At 55.0% G+C, this 6,095-nt stretch overlaps 1 protein-coding gene and 1 long non-coding RNA gene across 5 annotated transcripts in view; one reads left to right on the top strand and one right to left on the bottom strand.

Moving 5' to 3' along the window:
• LOC127749757 (uncharacterized) overlaps window positions 1–2,265 on the bottom strand; it is a 15,149-nt gene extending 12,884 nt beyond the window's left edge. The window contains exons 1-2 of the long non-coding RNA XR_008011338.1: window positions 2,189–2,265; window positions 1,690–1,752 (exon numbers count right to left, since the gene is read on the bottom strand). This is a non-coding gene — a long non-coding RNA (uncharacterized LOC127749757). The remainder of the gene's footprint in view (window positions 1–1,689; window positions 1,753–2,188) is intronic.
• LOC113205897 (choline/ethanolamine kinase) overlaps window positions 1–6,095 on the top strand; it is a 35,997-nt gene that overhangs the window by 5,124 nt on the left and 24,778 nt on the right. The window lies entirely within an intron of this gene.

The following is a 6,095-nucleotide window of genomic DNA, read 5'->3' as shown; positions in this document are numbered from 1 at the left end:
GCGAGTGGTCGGGCCAAGTTCAGCACCACGCCGAAAAACTGTGCTGCAGATAGAGTACATGTATTATGCTGAGGTCATGCGGGGCAGAGCATTCTGTCGACATATCTTCCCCTCACCCCTCTCCTCCTGCAGCACGACCCCTTCTCCCTTTCCCCGACGCTACACATCATCATATCATCCAGCGAACCCCCGATGCAAGCAAGTGTGGAAGAGGGAGAGGGCAAAAGACGGGGAGAGGGGCGCCAGAGATAAGGTAGGTGTCCAATTTCACACCGGATGTATCCGCTGCACTGGTGGCGCAGATGATGTGGTTGTGGTTCCGTCCCCTGGGGGACCTCTCCCCACCTCACTTCACCCTCAAGTCCTACCCCCCTCCTCCTCCGAAGGGGTGCTTAGCTCACGCACATCACACATCACACCCCTTCCGTAAACATATGGCACTTGCTCCAAACTGACCGTCGGGCAAAAGTCCATCCCGTGCAGAGAGGGGGTTGTGATGTAATCAACTCACAAACGACTGCGGCCCGGGCCGCGTGCAACAGTGGCTGTACCCGCCGGGGTACAAATATCATGTATCGACTCCACTTGACGTTTGTACTCCGCCAAAAGTCACGTGGTTTGCCCAGCCCCACGACATCGAGGAGCTCTCCAACCATTGCCCTCGGCAAAGGTGCACTGTGCACACACGGGACGGGCGGCGAGGCCGACCGCCACCGCCGTGTCATGGGCCCTCCTTCTCGCCGGGATAGACAAGAGAGGCCGTTCAACTCGGCAACACCGTCGGCGTCGGCTGGGGGGCCTGGGGGGCCTGGGGGCCCCATGAGGCGGTAGGCCCCGGCAGAGGCGGCCGTCGCATCGCGGCGCGACAGGTGACGTGCCGTTCGGCGAGCAGCTCGGACAGAGGGAGAGACTACCTCTACAACCCCCCTCCCCCCCCCACACACCATCCATCCAGCCCGCCCCTCCCCAACGTGTACCCTTTGGGTTTGAGCAGCCCCCTACTGACAGAGATTGATCGCGGAACTATGCGATGTAAATGAAAACTGACCAACCCAAACAGTCTTCCACATGCTCTTTTTGTACCTACACGACCTCCTACACTGTACCGTCTGTGAAGGCAATACTCCCCAGTTTTGCGGGTTTGCCTTGCCTACCCGATCTGCCCGTAAGGCGCCCTAGCCCCTTGGGTATATGCAAACCCGCAACACTGGTGAGTATTAGCCTTTACACTGGGTGCAGGAGGCGTGAGTAAGAAATTCACCAACAATTTTCTCCACTCATTATCGTTACTTTTCATTTTTATGTGGCCACGTGAGACTAACCCGTCGGGGTTACGACTAAGCCGAGCTGCATAGTTGTTGATATGATGGAGGCCACACGAAACCATCGTGTTTTTCCTTTCCTCTCAATTTAATCTGGCAGCTCCGTACTGCACGCTCATTCAGGTCGAAGGAAAATCCCCTGCGCTCCTCACACACACCTGCCCCAGGCCCAAGCATCGACCGCGTCCAACGCGCGCGGGCGCGATTCAAACAAACGACTCAAATAAATATATAGATCTCCCGCGAAACTTTTCCACGCTCCGGAGAATGGGGGGGCAACGACGGAAGCCTTGCTTAAAGCAGCTGAAAGTGTTGCGGACAAAAAATGGAGGGTTCTGAAAGCATACAGATTTCTGGCCGTTCTTACCTGACCTGCGTTTTCTTTCTTGTGTCGCGCCAAGGCATGTTTTCTTATCAAGCGTCAGCAGAGCTGATACAAATAAAGAGAAATAAATTGAAGGATTGAAAAAGAGATAAAAGAGAAGGAATCCTCAGGATCCTCAGGGTCACGTCATCAGGGCTTACGCCTAAGTTCGACAACTGGCCTTCTGACTCTGACGAGCAACTGACGGAAGGGTGGAAAACAAGAGTTACTGACTCGTTCACCTATATACTCGCCGGGACCATGGCTGAGACCACGGTGCCTTTACGGGACGGGACGGGACGGGACATAGTAATTAGGCTATGCGGCGCAAACCGTGGGGTACAAATAAACAAAACAAACAAAAAAACTACTGGGCGGTTAGTGGTTAGTCATATTACCCTACTGACATGCGTGCACGTCCTTTGGTTTGCAGTTTTACTAAACACTAAAATTGCATAAAAAATTGATCCAGCAAGACGCGGAGGAGTCGTGAGACACGTACCGGTCATGTGAAGTCGAGAGACGAAAGAGAAAAAACACACATACACACACACAGCAATGAATGAGATAAGAGTCTCCCCCTCCCCCCTCTCTCTCTTTCTCTCTTTTAAATAGCACACAACTCTGCGCATCCTTTTTCCTCGAGACAAGGATTACGAAGTCACATGCACAGTACATGTGCGGAACATCTACCTCCGCCACCCTCCCCCCCTCCGCAACCCGCTCGAGCCGAGTGAGGTTGGCCTTCCCCCTCTCCTCGACCCGCTGCCTGGTGGCGGTACGCCACCGCCCCCCTCCCCCACCCGCTCTAGCCCTATCAGACATCACCAGTTCCGAATTATCTCCAAAGCCATCGATCTCATTGGCCCGCCGGCCCTCCCAGTGGCATTCGCAATCAACAAGGTATGCATCACGGGTGTGGTCGGCAAACAATATGACAAAAACATTTACACGCGAAAGCAAAACTTCATACAGATCTACATCATGCTATTCGGAAGGGTTTTTTTCGGCGTGCACCGGCGCACTATGTGTCCCGGACTGTGCCCGCAAATCAACAAACTGAGCAATTCATACATCCCGCGAGTGCGCGAACACATCTGGTGCAGAAAAAACGAAAACAAGCTGCAGAAAGGACTTTTGCTGCCGTAGCGAAGCCGCTTATGCCTAAGCCGTTGATAATATTACACCTAGTTCCAAAAACGATTTTTTTCTGTACGATATCTCACAGAACATGTAAGAATATTTATTCTCTGTGAGCTTCGACTGCAAATATTTTCGTGGTGAGTCATGTGCGCAGTTAACGCCAGTATACGTACGCACGCGTGCGTTGGAGGTGCACAGTTCTATCTATAATAATACTCTATAGTCAGTCTCGGGGATCACACCCCCCCCCCCCTTTTCGCCCCGCCAAATGGCAAACATGCTCGTGCTTGAAGAGTCGCGACGCGCCAGGTCGAGGCGGGGCTATGCACACACACACACACACACACACACACACACACACACACACACACACACAGATCTAGACGCGGCTCGCTGATCCACCTGATTCGCGCGACTTAATCCAGATACGCCTTTATCGTTTTGGCGCTCTCAGAGGGATTATCTCTCTCGCGATCTCATTCCACGACTCATCCACCTATTGCTCCCCTACCCCTACCCTGCCTCTCCACGCTCCCACTCCCTCTCCCACCACCCCCTTTAATGCCTTCGTTTAAAATCGAAAGTTTTTCGATCGCACCGTTTTAACTAGGCCGTGGTTATAATCACGCGGCTCTGCTTATGAGGTGTTCGGCCCCCCGCCAGAGCGCGCCAAAGAATTTATCTTTCCGTCAGTCAGTCCGCTGCAGCCTGCTCCGACCGGACGGGACGAGAGGGGCGCCTGCCTGGCGCCGCACTGGTTTATTTATTTTCCGAGTTTTCGCCTCTCCTTGAATTTTCCCACGATGATAGCGAGAAAAGAGAGCAAGAAAAATATGACCTCTTGAAATTTGGTCAACGACTGCTCTGCTGCTCGGGCACTTGTTTGCCATACGATTAACTTTACACGACTAAAAAGCTAGAAAACAAAGTCTTCTAGGAAAATCCCAACAAATTTATTTTTCCTAGTGAGTTCGCATTTACTGCTTTCATTTTCTCGTCTAGCGCCGTGTCGCCGTCTCATGCACTCTCCTAATATCTGACCCTGCGCCGCGTGCGTGCCTCTGTACGAAAACACAACATGAGTCACGGGGCAGCACCGCCAGCACTCTCTCTCACTCCATCGTCTCCCCCCTCGCTCTTTCTTATGTGTTTCTACCTCTCGCTCTTCATCCCCTTTACTCCCCACGTTCCTCTTTGCACCGCGTACCCCTCCGTCCGTCCTCCTCCCCTTCTCCCGTGCCAACTCGGCGCCCCCCCCCCCAACCTTCCCCCTCCTACGGTACGCGAACTACGTTAACCGCCCCGTGGATTTTTCCACTACGACGCGGTGCAGGCCGAGGCAGGCGTCACGACGCCAAACGACGTCGCGGCGCCGCCGCCGTCTTGCGCAACCCGTCCCTGCGAGTGCGAGTGGAGTGCTGCGGAGAGAGCGAGAAAAACAGAGAGAAGGGGAGGACAGGGGGAGAGAGAGGGAGAGAAAGAGAGAGAGAGAGAGAGAGAGAGAGAGAGAGAGAGAGAGAGAGAGAGAGAGAGAGAGAGGGAGAGGGGGAGAGACACAGAGAGAGAAAGACATAGAGACAGAGAGGCCGTGCCAAAGCCTCTACCCGGGCGGGCCGCGGGCCCCCTGCGGGTAGGCAGCCACGCAACCCCAGAGCACGCGCGCCGGGCGGCGTTGCCTACCCGGCATCTCGCAGGGGCTCCCCGACGGCGCTGCCGCACAGTCCCGCCGACGAGAAGCGGGGTGGTCGTGGTGGTGGTCTTGGTGTTGGTCGTGGTGGTGGTCGTGGTGGTGGTCGTGGTGGTGGTCGTGGTGGTGGTCGTGGTGGTGGTCGTGGTGGACGGCTTGGTGGTGACTCCCGGGCGTTGTTTGGCGTTGACGACGGGTAGTCCCCGGCGAAGGACCGGTGGATCCCTTTGTCGACCTCCACTAGGTCGCCGCCGCCAGGTTCCACAACTAGGCGTTGTGAGTGAAGTCAAGGCGGCGGCGGCAGGAGTACAGGTGCAAGGGACTTGAGTCGCTCCGACGGGGCCATCTTTTGGGGGTATATATGACGAACATATGCATGACGAGTCTCGTGGTGCCCCCGCAACCCCGCGGCTCCCAGGTCCCCATAGATCAATGTCTGTCCCTGCACCACGCTGCACGGGGGCCCGGGGCCCGGGGCCCGGGGCCCGCGGGCGCGCCGCCGCGACCTCTGGAGCCCGGCAAAGGTCATGACCCCGCGCCCCGCGCACCCCACCCCTAAAGCGCGCGGGCTCCACCTCTGACATTTCTATTAGCAGAAATACTAAAGTAATCTATGCCTCCAGACAGACACACCGCCAGCCTTTTACCCGACCGGAGCGGACCCAGGGTGGCACCGAGACCAAAGGGTGGTGCCACTTGTCCCCTCGCTCTTCTCGAGCCGTGCCCTCTTGGTACCAGCTTGCATGAACGTCTAAAAGTCCATTCAAATTATTTCTCTTTCTAATTATCGCTGCGTGTGGGAACCACGCGGGCGGCTCCAAAACGAGGAAAGCAGTGTGCCGCAGCAGTAAACCAACGAATTAATTTATTGCCTCCTCCGATAAAAGTTCGTGGCAGTGTCCAGTACGAGTGAATGAATACACGAACGACCTCAACGCGCTCCGATAAAGTCCATCCAACTGTCTGTTTATCTCGACAATGTGTGTCATGCATGCGGTATGTATGTAGTACACCAGCGGGCGCGTCAACAGCCGGGCAACAGCCCTGTCAATGAAACACTTATCGTTTGAAAACTGACCAAGCACAGGGCACAACGCGACAAAACGTCGGACAACACGGTAAATTCGCCAAAAAAATTATCTTCGTCGATGTGGGCAAATCTTTGTGCTGTATTTTCATTTCACGCACAATCAATAACAATTTATAAACGTATCATGTTGCGAATCTGAGGTGATATTTACATTCACACTTGCGGGGCTGAGACCATAGGGCCTGCCTTTTTACCACGACCACCACTGCAATGCCGTGGCGTCGCGTGCAGCTGCACGCAAATGTGTTCGTTCGTCCTTCCCTGTGTAGCCCCGCGCATTCCCCGCGAGCCTGCTTCCGCGCCCCCAACGCTCGCCTGCTACTGTTTTTCGAGGCACTTTGTTTTATTTCCGTCATCGCAAAAGAGTTGCGTGCCTCGCAGAACTCTCCCCTCTGCTGCTGCAAATAAATGGAGGCAGTTCAACAAACCAAAAAAAAACAACAAAAAAAACGGAGGGGTGTGGGGGTGGAGGGGAGGGGGTGGTCACAT

Source organism: Frankliniella occidentalis, unplaced genomic scaffold, assembly GCF_000697945.3.
Source record: "Frankliniella occidentalis isolate FOCC.00 unplaced genomic scaffold, Focc_3.1 Scaffold88, whole genome shotgun sequence".
Classification (NCBI taxonomy): domain Eukaryota; kingdom Metazoa; phylum Arthropoda; class Insecta; order Thysanoptera; family Thripidae; genus Frankliniella; species Frankliniella occidentalis.
The sequence above is the reverse complement of the archived record's forward strand: the minus strand, read 5'-3'. Positions and strand labels throughout refer to the sequence as shown.